Source organism: Anomalospiza imberbis, chromosome Z (assembly GCF_031753505.1).
Source record: "Anomalospiza imberbis isolate Cuckoo-Finch-1a 21T00152 chromosome Z, ASM3175350v1, whole genome shotgun sequence".
NCBI classification, from domain to species: domain Eukaryota; kingdom Metazoa; phylum Chordata; class Aves; order Passeriformes; family Viduidae; genus Anomalospiza; species Anomalospiza imberbis.
In genome coordinates, this window is record NC_089721.1 from 72,363,642 (window position 1) to 72,377,641 (window position 14,000).

The 14,000-nt window shown below is 41.0% G+C and overlaps 1 protein-coding gene across 3 annotated transcripts in view; it reads right to left on the reverse strand.

Annotated features, from left to right (window-relative positions):
• Nucleotides 1-14,000, reverse strand: part of XRCC4 (X-ray repair cross complementing 4) — a 147,685-nt gene that overhangs the window by 46,931 nt on the left and 86,754 nt on the right. The window contains exons 7-8 of one of the 3 annotated variants that reach the window (XR_010994602.1): nt 4,650-5,736; nt 3,479-3,715 (exon numbers count right to left, since the gene is read on the reverse strand). The exons of the other annotated variants lie outside the window; for them this stretch is intronic. The gene's annotated coding sequence lies outside the window, so the exon portion shown is untranslated. Of the gene's footprint in view, nt 1-3,478; nt 3,716-4,649; nt 5,737-14,000 lie in introns of those variants that run through there. 3 annotated transcript variants of the gene reach the window in all.

Genomic DNA, 14,000 nt, shown 5'->3' on the forward strand with positions numbered 1-14,000 from the left:
TTTCAGTGGATGACAAACTCCATAAAGCAGGGGTTTGTTTACGAGTACTGATGCTTTAAAGCAGCTGGCCATGACTCTTCAGCACAGAAATTATTTCAGCAGCACATCTTCAACGACACCCACTGCTCACTGTGATAGTCGGGAAACCAGCAGCAGGGTGGGAACACACTTCAGGGAAAAAAAAGGGAAGAATCACCCCGAAGTCCTGCAGGAAGTGGTGGAGGAGGAAGGTTTGGGCACGGTGGGTGCTCAGAGGCAGCCAAGATTAAGGGAATAGAAAGTGGTTATATTTACTGAAGGGCCTTCAGGTAGATTTTGGGCAGGCAAAGCCCCCCAGGGACTACACCCAAAAATGGACCACGGGTCATGGGTCTTCACACTTTTATAATTCGGGTCCATTTGCACACTGGGGGTTGATCTAACAATTACAGCTTCAGCTCATGAAGTCATTTAGCCCAAGTTTCTCCCCCAAGTCACTTTTGTTTGCATTTCTGGGCCCTGAGGCACTGAGGTGTCCTTGGTTGCCAGGCCTGGAGAGGAATTGCTGTGTCTGCCCAAAATGGGACAGCAGCAGCTGACACTGGATATGGAGCTTGGAGCTATTCACTAAAGAACTGCAGGACCACAAACACGTGAAAGTTATAAAAGCTAAAATCCTAGGGCATCAACACCTCTTTCTCCCCAAGGCTGTGCCACTGCTGGGGGGACAGAGGCCCCTCAGGGGTCACACCCACCTGCATTCCCAGGAAAAACAACCCAGCAAAGCACAGAAGTTGCAGCATTCTGACAATGAAACAATTACCCACTTCAGAATAATGAAAATTAAAAAAAAAAAAAAAAGCACCTTCCACAAGAGAGTTTCTTTCCCTTCCTTTTTTTTTCCCCTTCCCTCCCCCTGGAAATATGTGCAGTGTACACCCCTTTTGTCCTTCCCATTAGTTATTTTAAGGGCTACAGATGATTCAGATGTAAAGCAGAATGAAAATAAGAGTATTTCACACAGTGTATCAGAGAACCCAGTTTAAAAATTCATAGCCTCGTGCCTTGGGCCTCTAAAAACACTCCTAAAAATCAACCAATTCAATGCTTTTCACGTCAGTCATACACAGAGGTCTCCAGTGACTCTAAATTTTATGAGCTGTCACTCATCCCAATCCCAGAGGTGCTCCTACTAAATACAAGCTTAATGACCCTAGAAAGCATGGTTGAATATTTCCATGCTACAAAAATGTAAATTAAAGGCACAACGGCAATTGAAATTAAAGATTTAAAAAAAATAAAAAAAAACCACCAAAAAATAAAAACAACACTACTAGCAATTTCTCCTTAAACAGCATTTCTATATTGGATATGGGCTTTGTTCACATTGAAATACACATTCTGGTCTCAGAGGGATGAAAATGATGCTCAAAAACATCTGCAGACAGTAAATGCAAGGTAATCTGCATTACCTTGAGACAATGAAGATTAGAGGGTAATAATTCCTTATAATACATAATGGCACCTGATTAATTGTATTTCCACTGTTATGAAAAAACAGAAAAATTTCTGTTGTCAGTCACAGTCACTGACCATACTGCTCACTTGAAATTTAATTTTCATTGTCCCTTTATATCAAAGATGGGGATAATCTACAAAATTTAGTGCACTGCCCCCAAATTCAGTGTGCACCTGAGCTGCCTCACTGATGGAAAGTTACCACTAAGAAGCCAAGTTATACCACAGATATTGAACACACAAATTGAAGAAATACAATTTTAATAATGATTTAATGAGTTAATCAAAGAAATAAAACAGTCCAGCAGAAAAGGAGATGGAATTAATGCTTGTATCTGTTCTGTTGGTGAAAGTAACTGAACTGGCTGCCAGGTGTGTAATATTGTGGATAACTTATCATAGAATTATGGAATGGTTTGTGTTGGAATGGAGTTTTATTCAGGTTGTTCAGTCCAAGGCCCCTCCATGAGGGTCTCCATTTGCCATGGCTGTACTGGAGGTGTTAAAAAAATAAATTAAAATGGCCTAGAAGCTGTGTTACCTGCTTGCCTCATTAGCCTATTAAAAAAAAATCATCTGAAGATGAAGGTTAGAGCATTCAGTTGGTACCAATTAACATACTCATCAGCTCCACTCATTAAAATAAGCTGAAGTATCAGATCCAGTGAGGGCACAGAAATAAAATAGACTTTTAAAATATGTATTTAAGTCAAAATATCCTGTGTTACTAACATGGCAGCTCTGAAAATCAAATGAGCTGCGCAGACTGACAGGAATATTGTTAACACCTTCATTTCACCTTTGTAGGCACGCCACACGTCTCATCTTTCAGCATAAAAACACAAAATACTGGCATGAACCACCACAGTTACGCTAATCCTTAACACTTTACATGTAAAGGCATTGTTAGAAAAGTGCAAAGCTACTTCAAATTCTTATACACTCATGAAAATGTCCTTACTGTGAAACCAAGGAGTGACCTACTTCTGCAGACTTTTCAACTAATAAAAGCTGTGATAAAAAATAGGTATCAGTGATGACAAAAGCAGAACTACGAGCTGCTGATAAGGCTCCTAATATTGATGGGAATACATTCCCTCTTGTTAATATTACACCTGACAAGTGGAAGGGCTGGAGCTGTGAAGAGTCACTTCCCAGGAAGAACAGAAGAGGGAAATTTCTTGCCTGCTGAAAAGTGAAATGAAAAGTGCTAAGCAAGAACTAAACTTTCACAAAAACAAGCTACATTTAGAGGCCTGCCATGCTGATTATACATAAATTACATGTTGTTATTTAAATATTATAGACAGCCTTATTAATTGTTATTTATTACAGTGAATGTGCAGAAAGCCTACCCTCCAAAAGATCCACCAGATCAGTACCAGTGTTATTGCTTTTTTTTTTTTTTTTTTAATAGTCTTAAATTGGACTAAGTCCCACTGATTTCCTGATCAGTAAACAAAAACCAAACCAAACCAAAATTTTGGGGGTACTTTACCCTTTTTATGGAGTAGGAAAGCATGTTCTTCTTAACTTTTGAATGTGGAACTGAGGAACAACCCAGAGAACTGAGAGAAAAGTACTCATGTAAGAATAATATAATACTGATAGGGAGATTTTAAGATGATTTTTTTGGTACCACCATAAAGAACAAGAATACCTCAAGTAAAACATGTCCTCTCAGTGTATGTCTGCTAAGATAGGTTTTTCTCAGGGTGCTGTATTTATTTCACAAAATTTGGGAACACGAGAATAGTCCTTATTGTCACAGTTTGTGTCTCTCCTGGAAAGTATCAAAGCACAACAGTAACAGCAAAACCTAAATTCGGAAATATGAATTAAGCAGCACCCCCAGGTACTTATTAACACAATCAACTCCTTGCCAACGCTTTGAGTTTTAAAACTTGGCAATTAATTAATTCTCCAACATTGATCTTTGTGAGTTATTTCATAAATACTCAGTGTTTAAAAGAAACAGTAATTTCCCCCACCAAAACTGCTGCTGGGGTAACACCCTGGGACACTGAAACAAATGCTATTTATAACATCCAGCAGTAACTCAATATCATCAGGCATTCAAATATATTCCTTCAGCTCCAGCATTTCCCTAAAGCATTCAATCCTTTTAAAGACCCAGTTTTTGTGGCAGCAGTTAAAAAAATGTTCCTTCCACTTGATTAAGGGAACCATTTCATTCCCTAAAGGTATCAGATGTTACCTGTCAGGAACAGAGACAAGAATTGAGCCTTGTTTCACAGAAGAACTATTAAAAACACAGGAGAAAATCAGTGTCACTGCAATGAGCTGGTGAATTATGGTGTTCGGGAAGCAGAGCTTTGCTTAAAAGCTGCTGGCTAAGATTTAATCCAGGAAACAGCAAAACCAATACACAAACACACACAAAATAGGAAAAAATAAAAAAAAAGAAAAAAGGGGAAAAAAAGAAGAAAAGGAAAAAAAAAGAAAGCTGCTTGGAAAGGTTTGTAGAATTTGATAAAGGCTATCAGCAGGAGTTTGTGTTCTGTCATAGTGAAAGGAGACAAGGTGGGAGTCACCCCTCCAAACAGAAGGATTCAGTGTTGATTTTTGTTTTAAATCCCTGCCACAAGGTGAGGGCGGCAGCAGCCAGGGTTGCTGTACTCACTGCGGGAAGAAACAAATCTGTTTATAATTATTATTTTTAGGGGACCAGTAATTCTAGGCCTGATAAGTAATGAAGAAATAAAATAAATAAGAAAATTAAACAAGAAACAAATGAGGAATTCTGCCTCTCCTGTGCTGTAGGTCTGGGCTTTCTGAGGGGGTGAGGGATGAGTCAGGGTGACTCAAATCCCCGTCACGCCGGCGCAAGGGGAATTGAGAGGGTAAAACCTTCTGTTTTACCCTCAAAGTGGGTGATCTGGTCCCAGCACTGCTCCAGCATTAGTCATCCCATGGCAATAAACCCGTGGAACACTAAAAACTCTTTGCCATAAAGACAGAAAGTCAAAGAAACAGAAAAAAAATATATAAACGAGAAAAGAAAGGACCAATGTGGATGATCTTGCATGACATGAACCTTTTCAAAGGACTGCTTGGCCCTTGCACACAAAAACAGTGGGCAGGGAGCATCTCCACACCTGAGCACAGATCTTGAGCCACAGCTGGATCACCTGTCAGCCTGGTGTGGCTACACCAGACCTAAAACACTTTGTGCTAAATTCAGCATCATCAGCTGGGTCCTTGTACCAATCCCAGAGCACTGGGTGAAAAGCCTTGTCACTGCAGCATGGGTATTGAGTGATTTGAAAAATCAGACTGCTTCTGTGACTCCATGTCTTCAGGCCAGGTAAGAACTGCAGGAGGGTGGGTGGGGGAAACACATCCCACCGCTGGAGCCCAGCTCACTGAAAGAATGGCCAGAAATTCACACGTTCACAGGAAAAAGACAGCAAAAAGGAGCACGGTTACAAAATGCCCCCTTGCAGCCCAAGGGCTGCTCTGCTGGGCATAATTTCAGGATTTTTGGCAGGAGCAAAGTTTAATTTGCCTCTGAAGAGCCTTGTTTACTTGCATTTCCCTCTCACCAAGAACAAGCTGCCACTTCTAACCTTGTTCCAACATAGGCACAAACCTGAGAGGGATTCAGTGTATGGCTGCTCCATGGCAGAGCTATCTGCCTTAAAAAAAAAAAAAAATAAAAAGGTTAGGAAAGCAATGAAACAATGAAACAAATTAAAATCTTATAACTCGACACCATTACCATGAGAGGAAAACAGCTCTTATACCAGGGCTCAATCACACAAATAGATTAGAACCTTGTCAGTTCTAGAGTTAGTTAGTTATTGGAAACATTAAAAAAAAAATATTCCCATGTTTTCAAGAAAAAAAAAAAAAAAAAGTCCTGGAATGGGTATCTAAATGGGACAGGAAGACTGGAAACAAATGCACAGCTGCAGAGTGAAACTTACAAATTTAATTATGCATGATTGCTAGCTATCAATTTTGTTGCTAAAGCAGTATCATCACCAGTAATAAGGAGAACAACAATTTATCTAATTTTATGGTGCTTGCAATTATGAAATTCTTTTATGTATGATATTAAGCATGATTTTAACAAAAAAAATATCATTCAATTGGAAAGAAAAAACACAAAGTTCCAGAATAATTCTACATTCCTGAAACATATCCAGCTGGAATTTTCTCTTCCTTCACCCCCACCTGCTTTTTTCGTAATCAACTGAGATACACAGGAACTTTCTAAGAGTGAAAAGAAATAAAAATAAATGCTTAATGGAACAAAATGAAATTACTGAATATTCCATCCGGGATATACAAGACATTTCAGCCTAATTGTGTTAGTCAGGGAGGAAAGTAAAAAAATACTGTGAGAAAACCTTCCATATTTTGCGTTTTAGGAAGTTAACCTTTGTGTCCCACATACACAAAAAAAAAAATCCCAAAAGCAAAAAAAAAAAAAAAAAAAAAAAAAAAAAGCCAAAAACCAACCAAACTAAACAAAATTAATCACCTGGAAAAGATAGAAAACATCAGGAGTTCTACTGCCCACAATTTTAGACTAAACTCTATTGAGAGTGCTTAACCAGCAGAAGGAAAGGAAGAGCAATGCAAAAGCCGGAAAAAAGGAAATAGTCTGTTATCAAAGGACTATTAATTGCTCCCAAAGTAAGAGCAAGTGATGATCTTCTTCCTTTATTTACTCGGACGTTCAGCTGTCTAATCAAAGAAACGTTGTGCTGGTTGGGCTGAAAGAAAACTGTACCTTTTGTTTTGGTGATTGCCCACTAGACCTTAAGGGCTTTCATTGGATCAGTTTTACAGCTGGCTGCTGCACTTTAGAGGAGCAGAGGAGCAGCAGGCAGCTCCCAGCCTCCACTTGCACTGCCAGGAAACAGGAACAGGGCTCTGGAGCATCACCCACCTCGATTTTGTGGTTGTTGCTGCTTGGTTGGTCCTCCCTCCAGAGCTGCAGTTCCTGGTTATACTCAATTTACTGCATTTGCAAATATGAATTTCTAACTATAAGTAGCTGGTAATCTTCAAGCCAATTAAAAAAAAAAAGAAAGAAAGAAAAAAAAAAGAAAGAGCTAAAACAAAGCACCTTTCAACAGAGAAGACAAAGGTTATAGGTTTTGAGTGCTTGCACTCCCTGCTCTCCTAGCAGAGTAGTTTGGCACTAGATTTTTGTGAATTCTGAATTTGCCACAGTTCCAGTGGCTCTCTTGCAGCTTGTAATACAGTAAATGAATATAAAGAGAATTTAAAGTTTCTTACTGCCCTGCAGGCCCTCAGAATGTTAGATTTTTGCCTTCAACTCTTCAACTCTACAAGAAAATATGGAAATGCACCTCTTCCTTTTATCGTCCCTGCATCCCCCATGCACAATCCATTACCACAGCCATGAAAGTATAAAAGTGTCAGGTTCTCTTTCTCTTCAGAGCAGCAAGTTTTGTAATTTGCCTTCAGGCAGAATAGGAACAAGCAGCTTTTCAAGGTTTTTATGGCCTGAAAGAATTCTTACAACAGCAAAATTATTTTGGAAGAAAATTTCTTAACTCCTGCCGGAGAGAGCAAAGATGTTCCAGATGATCTGTAAATGACATGAAATGTATGCTGACTTTCCCCCCCCCCATCTAAATTTGCTCTATTCTGCTTTTCTAAGGATTTTCCTGTATTGAGAACAGAATATTTGTAATAATGGATACCATTACAGAATGTGTGTGCAGAGGCTGAAAACGACCACAGGCACATTTCTCGGAACATGTAAGGCTTTATAGTCATTTCTGTGTGAGATGAGGCCTACAGGAGTGAAGAAAACCTTCACTCCTGATTCTTAGCAACACAATTTTTTTTTTTATTCAAGATGTTTATGACTCTGCAGATGTTACAGGTTTATTTCTTTCCTTCTAGGCTGAGTGAGCACAGCAAATTGTCCCCCTGGGAACGCACGAGCCAAGGCACACTCAACTATCCCAGAAAACATCTCTCTGCATCCACAGGAATAAAACACCATTAAAACCCAATCTTAAGGGGCTGGTGAACCTTCTGCTTTACTGGTCCTGACCAGAATTCTGGCACATCTGTGACACAAACACAGAAAATGGGCAATTTATGGAAAAGCTTTCAGTGCAGCAGCCTCGGCTCAGGGTGGGACTCTGTTATTTCATGCCCCCCTCTCACCCCACCTGAGGAGAGGGGCAGTGAGATGAAAGAGGGGTAATCAGGCAGACTCAAAGCTCTTGGCTGGCAGGGATGGGGCAGGATCACTCAGGAAGCAACAACAACATGAGCCATTGTATCCCAAACCTGTCCCGACAAAGGCGGCTCTGTCGCTCTGTTTACTTTTCCCAGTTTGTCTTGCTTTATGCCTTTGATAAACTGTCAGGACTAGCTCCTCCAAGGACAGTATTCCCCCCAAAAACCTCTCTCTGCCAGCCTCACATATGGTACTGTTTCTTGTGCTTCAGGAGCCTGCAGTTCTCATAAGATCTCTTCATGTTTTCCATAATAATTTCAATACTTTTCGCATTATTTTCCAGCTGTGCTGCGTACGGGCTGAGCAGCACCACAAATCCTGCCCTGTAACGTTACTCACTTTCAGCTGCTGCTGCAATCCTGTGGGCTAAGCTGCAGAAATATGAAGAAGTACAGAATCAGATAGCTGAATGCCAAACATACTAACAGCTTGAGCACAAAACAGATGAATTTACTAATGCTACCCAGCCCCTGAAATAAAGCAAAGTTGAAATCGGATTACTTTGGCTCCCAACAAGAAAAATGATCAAGTTTCTCTGCCCCAGAGCCAATTTTTCCCAAAGCTGATCAGGCTGAACTACCCCTCAGAAGTTACCAGTATTTGAAAGTTAACAGAGCAGGACATGTACTGGATAAAACAACATTTTTCCAAGGTCTTGAGACAGGACTTTTCTATTTTTCAAACACACAGGAAGAGCAACAGAAGAACAATTCCTCAGACAGAGACTCCTGTGCTAAGGGAGCATCCACAGGGTCTGGGTTTGCCTCCTCTGGAGCTGGGGAGAGCTGGAGCATAAAAAGGGATAATTGTGGAGTCAGAGTGTAATTCAGGAACTTGTGCAATACCATTGCCCTTTAAATTCACTGATTAAACAAATAGCTTATTTTGCAAAAATTTGCCTATGTAATCAAGCTTATAGCAAGGCCTAGAATACAAGAACTGTTAATACCAGGGTGACTAAGCCGTCCACTTGCAAAAGCCAGACAAAAAGGGGATAAAATGCATGTCTGAGGACGGGAAATGTTTCACACTGAGAGCACAGAGTGGCCTTTTTCTGAAGAATGATTAGTGCTCTGCAGCTGCCCTGACCTCATTATATTCACTCTGCTGAAATTCAAACTTCCTATTCCGACAGTTTGTTCGGAAGGTGAAGGAAGAGGGTTTTTTTAAATATTTGCCAGTCATGGATGACTACACATCTTCCTTCCACTGATAGCCAAGGGGGGACACAAGCCTAAACAGCACTTTTGCCCTCCAGAGCCTCCCTGCTAGGAAGGCAGCTCCTGGCAAGAAGGTTCTGTGCTGAACAATTCCACCTGCCCATTTTTGCTTGCCATCCCTCTGAGCTCCAGCAGCCACAGCTCAGATTGAGAAATCACCTCTGGCAAGCCTGAAACAGATTAGTGAAAAATTGCTTCTCCTCCTATTAAGCAATTTCCAGCACTTTATTCTGGTCAATTCAGCAGGTGACCATTCTCCCCAGGAGGGCACTGGGACCTGAGGGAGTGAAGATGAAAGCTTTTCCTCCACAGATAAATGTGGTACATTTTTAATTCATTAAGACTCTCATTTAACTCCTCTAAAAACAATAGGCTGCTCACAATGCTTGTTTAATGGGAATTACAGTGGATTACCAGCGAGCACAGATTCAAAGATAGTCCATATTTGAGAACTCAGTACTTCCTCACAGCTGCACCACAAGCATTGTCTGCCTGTCATCAGCATGTTTTGTGCATTGCTTGTTGTATCATTCTGCCTCCACTAAAACCAAGGCAGCAATGCAAATATTTAAGCCCGGTTTAGTTCCAGCTGGTGGGGTCAACAGGGCATCACAGGGGTGCTGATGTCCTCACCATGCTCCATCCCAGCCTCTCCTGTCCTGGATGTCACCACAGCTCCCATCCACGCCAGCAACGCAGACTGTACTTCAATATTCTGCCATAAAAACCTTTTCCTTGGAAAGGAGACACATTTCTGCCCAGTTCAGCCTTCTGAGAAGGGGACACAATTGTTCAGAGACAAAGTCTGCACCATCCCTGGGTTCTTACAGTCCCACAGGGATTCCCATCTTCCATTGTTCCCACCCACCTGAAGGGATGTCATGGGCCAAATTCCAGATTAGGATGAATTTATGTTGTTGCCTCTGCCTTTTGGGTTGGCTTTAATCTTTTGCAGACTGCCTCTTTACAAAGTTATCTTCTGATGCAAGCCCTGATCATTGCTGTGACCACAGGAAGAGAGATCATTAATTCAATTTTCCATCATTATTCTTTCAATGTTGGAAAACAAAATGCCTTTTTTTTTATTTCCCAAACAAAAAATTTCATGCTACGTAAAATAAATACAGATGTAATTTTGCCTAGAATTGGAACGGGACAAAGGCTGCCAGAGCTCCAGGAGTGTTTGCACAATGCTCTCAGGCACAAGATGGGATTTTTGGGGGGTCTGTGCAGGGGCAGGTGTTGGACTGGGTGACCCTGATGGGTCCCTTCCAGCTCAGGATATTCTGTGATTCCTAACCAAAGAAGATCCTTACAGAAACCCTGCAGGTTATCCAAGAACTGCAAACTTACAGTTTTGGTCGGATGTTTTCTTACACAGCCCAGCCACCTGCCAAAAGTGAGCCCTGAGGAATGTACAATAGGAAATTTAAATTTCAACCCACAAAAGTGAAAATACAGCAGCTCCATGTGCTTAAGGTGCTGCCTTCTGAAATATCAGGGAATTTAGACTGCCACAATTAGTGTTTTTAGGCTCACCTGCTTTCTGACTGAACTCCTCAGGAAGGCACACACACAGTGACACAGGGTGATTAAAAAAGCAGGAAATTGGAGGGCCTGTGGAAGGACTGTGGCAGGTGAGCCCTCTGCATCAGCTACTGACTGATGAGTGTATAAACAAACCATTCACAGGCTAAAAAAGTATCCCACTTCCACATGATTTTTACAATTGATGACACTAAGTGTGGAGGCTGGGCCCATACATCTAAAAATATTTATTTCAGACTCAGTAAATATCTATACTCATCCATTTAATCACACTACATTGATCACGTGTCCATTAAAAATAACTTTTTCCCTAATCCAGGTGATCTCCTTTCTACAGACTCATTCTCTTATGCTTAGAGCTCTGTTAAGTATATATTTTATTCAGATAATGAGCTGCATATGGGGTTTTTTTTAATTACTAAAACATCAAATGGATACATAAGAAATCTATCTTTCTGGTTAAAAGCTATAAAGACACCTTTAAAATCGCTTTCCATCATTTAATATCACGATTAGTTGTACAGAGTACTTGAATAAATAATAAAATAAAATCGAAGTGCCTTTCAGGGAAAATATCTTGTGTTTTTCCGAATGCTTCTGAATGCAAGCAGTTAACCTTCCATGTTGATTAATAAGTCTAGGGACCACACGTCATGCATGCAATGTTTATTAATCTGCTCTCTGTATTTCAGAGGTAAGTGTATAAAATACCTGCAACACCACAGCAATTGTCAAGACTGGGCTTCGGAAATTAAGTAGAAGGCAACTTCACTGATAGGAAAGAGACAATAAATAAAAACACACTAAAGATTTCATTGATCAAACGCCCTCTGAATGCATAATTCATCAAGGTGTTTGAGAACACTGAGATGCCTTGTTTGAACAGCAATCCACTTCTGTCAGTAATTTGAAATTTAAATTCTCACATTAGCTTCAGGGAATAGCAGTGGGTGTACCCAGCAGGCTGGAGGTATGAGGAAGAAGAGATAAGGATTAAAATAGAAAATCAAGAAAAAATGTCTATTTCAAAGTGCACACCGTTAATTAACAGACTATGAGCCAAAAAAGAAAATGCATAAATATTCCAGCGACGGCTTCACAGTTTAAAAATAAATTTTAATTCAGAATTAAGAAGTAATCTAGCAGACTTTTTTATTTTCAGTTGGATGGATGTAGGGATTGACTGGCCAAAGGTAAGGACACAAAAGATGGGGTGGATTATTTCCCTACAGTTCATAGAATCACAGACTCCCAGAATGATCTGGGTAGGAAGGGACCTTAAAACCCAAAGAGTTCCTGCTGGGACACGTGTTCCACAGGCAGGGACATCTCCCACTGTCCCAGGCTGCTCCCAGCCCCAGTGTCCAGCCTGGCCTCGGGCACTGCCAGGGATCCAGGGGCAGCCCCAGCTGCTCTGGGCACCCTGTGCCAGGGCCTGCCCACCCTGCCAGGGAACAATTCCTGATTGCCAGTGTCCCATCCAGCCCTGCCCTGCGTCAGTTTGAACCTATTCTCCCCGGTCCTGTCCCTCCAGTTCCAGATGAAGAGTCCCCTGTCCAGCTTCCCTGTAGCCCCTCCAGGTCCTGGAAGGGGCTGTGAGGTCTCCACACAAATTTGTCTTCGCCAGGCTGAACAGCCCCAACCTTCTCAGCCCAAAGTTGCCACTGACCCCCAAAATCATCCAAGCTCGACTTGACCTGGCAAACTGGAAGAAGATCAAGGCACAGCTCAGCTCAGTCCTCATTCCTTGGTTTCCTTCAACCAGACAAAGCTCATCATCCTGCCCTCCACAGAAGTCCAGAGGACAGCCTACAGCTGATACAGAATGGTTTCTACTGCCTGAAACAGTCAGGAAGAAGAAGGAATTCTGCTGGGAAAAGGAGGCTGGGCTGATATTCCTCCTCTCTTCACAGCACCAGAAAGCATGAGGTTGCACAAGGTGGACACCTCTCAAATTTTGTCATGAATTGTGACTTTGGAAACCTCCTGGAGAGGTGGAACAATGACAGCCTTGTTTTGGGAGGTGTGCCAGGAACTGGTGGCAACACAGGGATGGAGAGGTCTATCCTGAGCTACAGGAAAGGAGCAGAAAACCATCAGGCTGCAAACCTCTGCCTTCCTGCCACTTTGCTCAATGCCATCACTCAACAGACCAGGAATTTTTCAGTCCCCTGTCTATATCCATCCACTGCCTGTGTATAATTAAGTTTTCTTCTGAAGTGCTTTTTAATAAAACTGAAGCTGCCGCCTAAGCCCTTCTCACACATCTGCTCTATCCTCATGGTGTCAGTTCATCTATAATTAAACACCAGAAAGCTTTATCACTTATCAGTCATCATTCATCCAGGAGCTTGTCTTATTTATCTAATTAAAAAGGCATTTATTGTCAACATATTACATTTTCTTTTCTTCAGTATTTGCCCAGTGGAGAAGCCTTGCACTATTCCATTTCATTTGTGTGCAGTAATATCTACAGCAAAATTCTCATGAAATCAAGGAAAATAAAATTAAAAAAAGCAGCTTCAGATTTGGCATTATCAAGGAATTCTCACATAAGCTTCATATACAGATGGAATATGGAATTGGTACTGTCTACTTTAATATGGATTACTCCTTTGGTTTCTTTTTCAGGTTAATAAATAAATTTTATTATCATTTATCTGACAGATTGGTTAGTGGAAGGAAAAGTCATTTTGCTGGAAGATGGAAAAGGAGAAAATATATATAGCACCACATTGAAAACAAGGTAAAATAAGGAAGGAGAATAAAACAGTATACATTAAAATTTTCCTGCTGCTGAGAAGAAAAAGACAGAAGTCTACGGAGGTGTCTTGCTTGCACATTTATAATAAAAGTTTAATTTTTCAATTATATCCCTGTAATATCCTGTCCTACAGCACTGATTACTTCCTTGGCTCACTGGAAATTAATTTTGCATAGTACAAAACTGTCTTTGGAAGACAAACCCCATCAAAACAAAAGAAAACAAAACCCCACGATCTACCTTCTCATCTAAGACTTGCCAATCCTTCTCCATTAACAGATCCACAATAACACAAATGAGGAGCTGACGTGTTCATAATGAATGTAAGGAATTATTAAAGACTGAGGACCTTGATTATGTCCTGTCACTCTCTTGTTCTTAATTAGCTCCTACTCTACAGAGTCTTTAAGTAGGAAGAGCACCAGGCTTTCAGGACTACAGGTCTTGCCATAGTTTATAAATAATCCCCACTATTCATTTGGAATTTTGTAGTTCAGTGCTGTTGTGACACAGCCAGCACTGAAGCCAATAACCTATAAATTAACGTATGAAACTGTTGTGTCCTGCAGCACCCTGAGGCTGGTAACTCTGCCAGACAGGACCAGACCCAAGCCTGGGGTGAGAGAATTACGTGAATTGGACACCACACAAGGATTCCCAAACCCATTCCAGGATGCTACTGCCAAGGTTATGAGCTACCTCGAGGAAAAAAAAA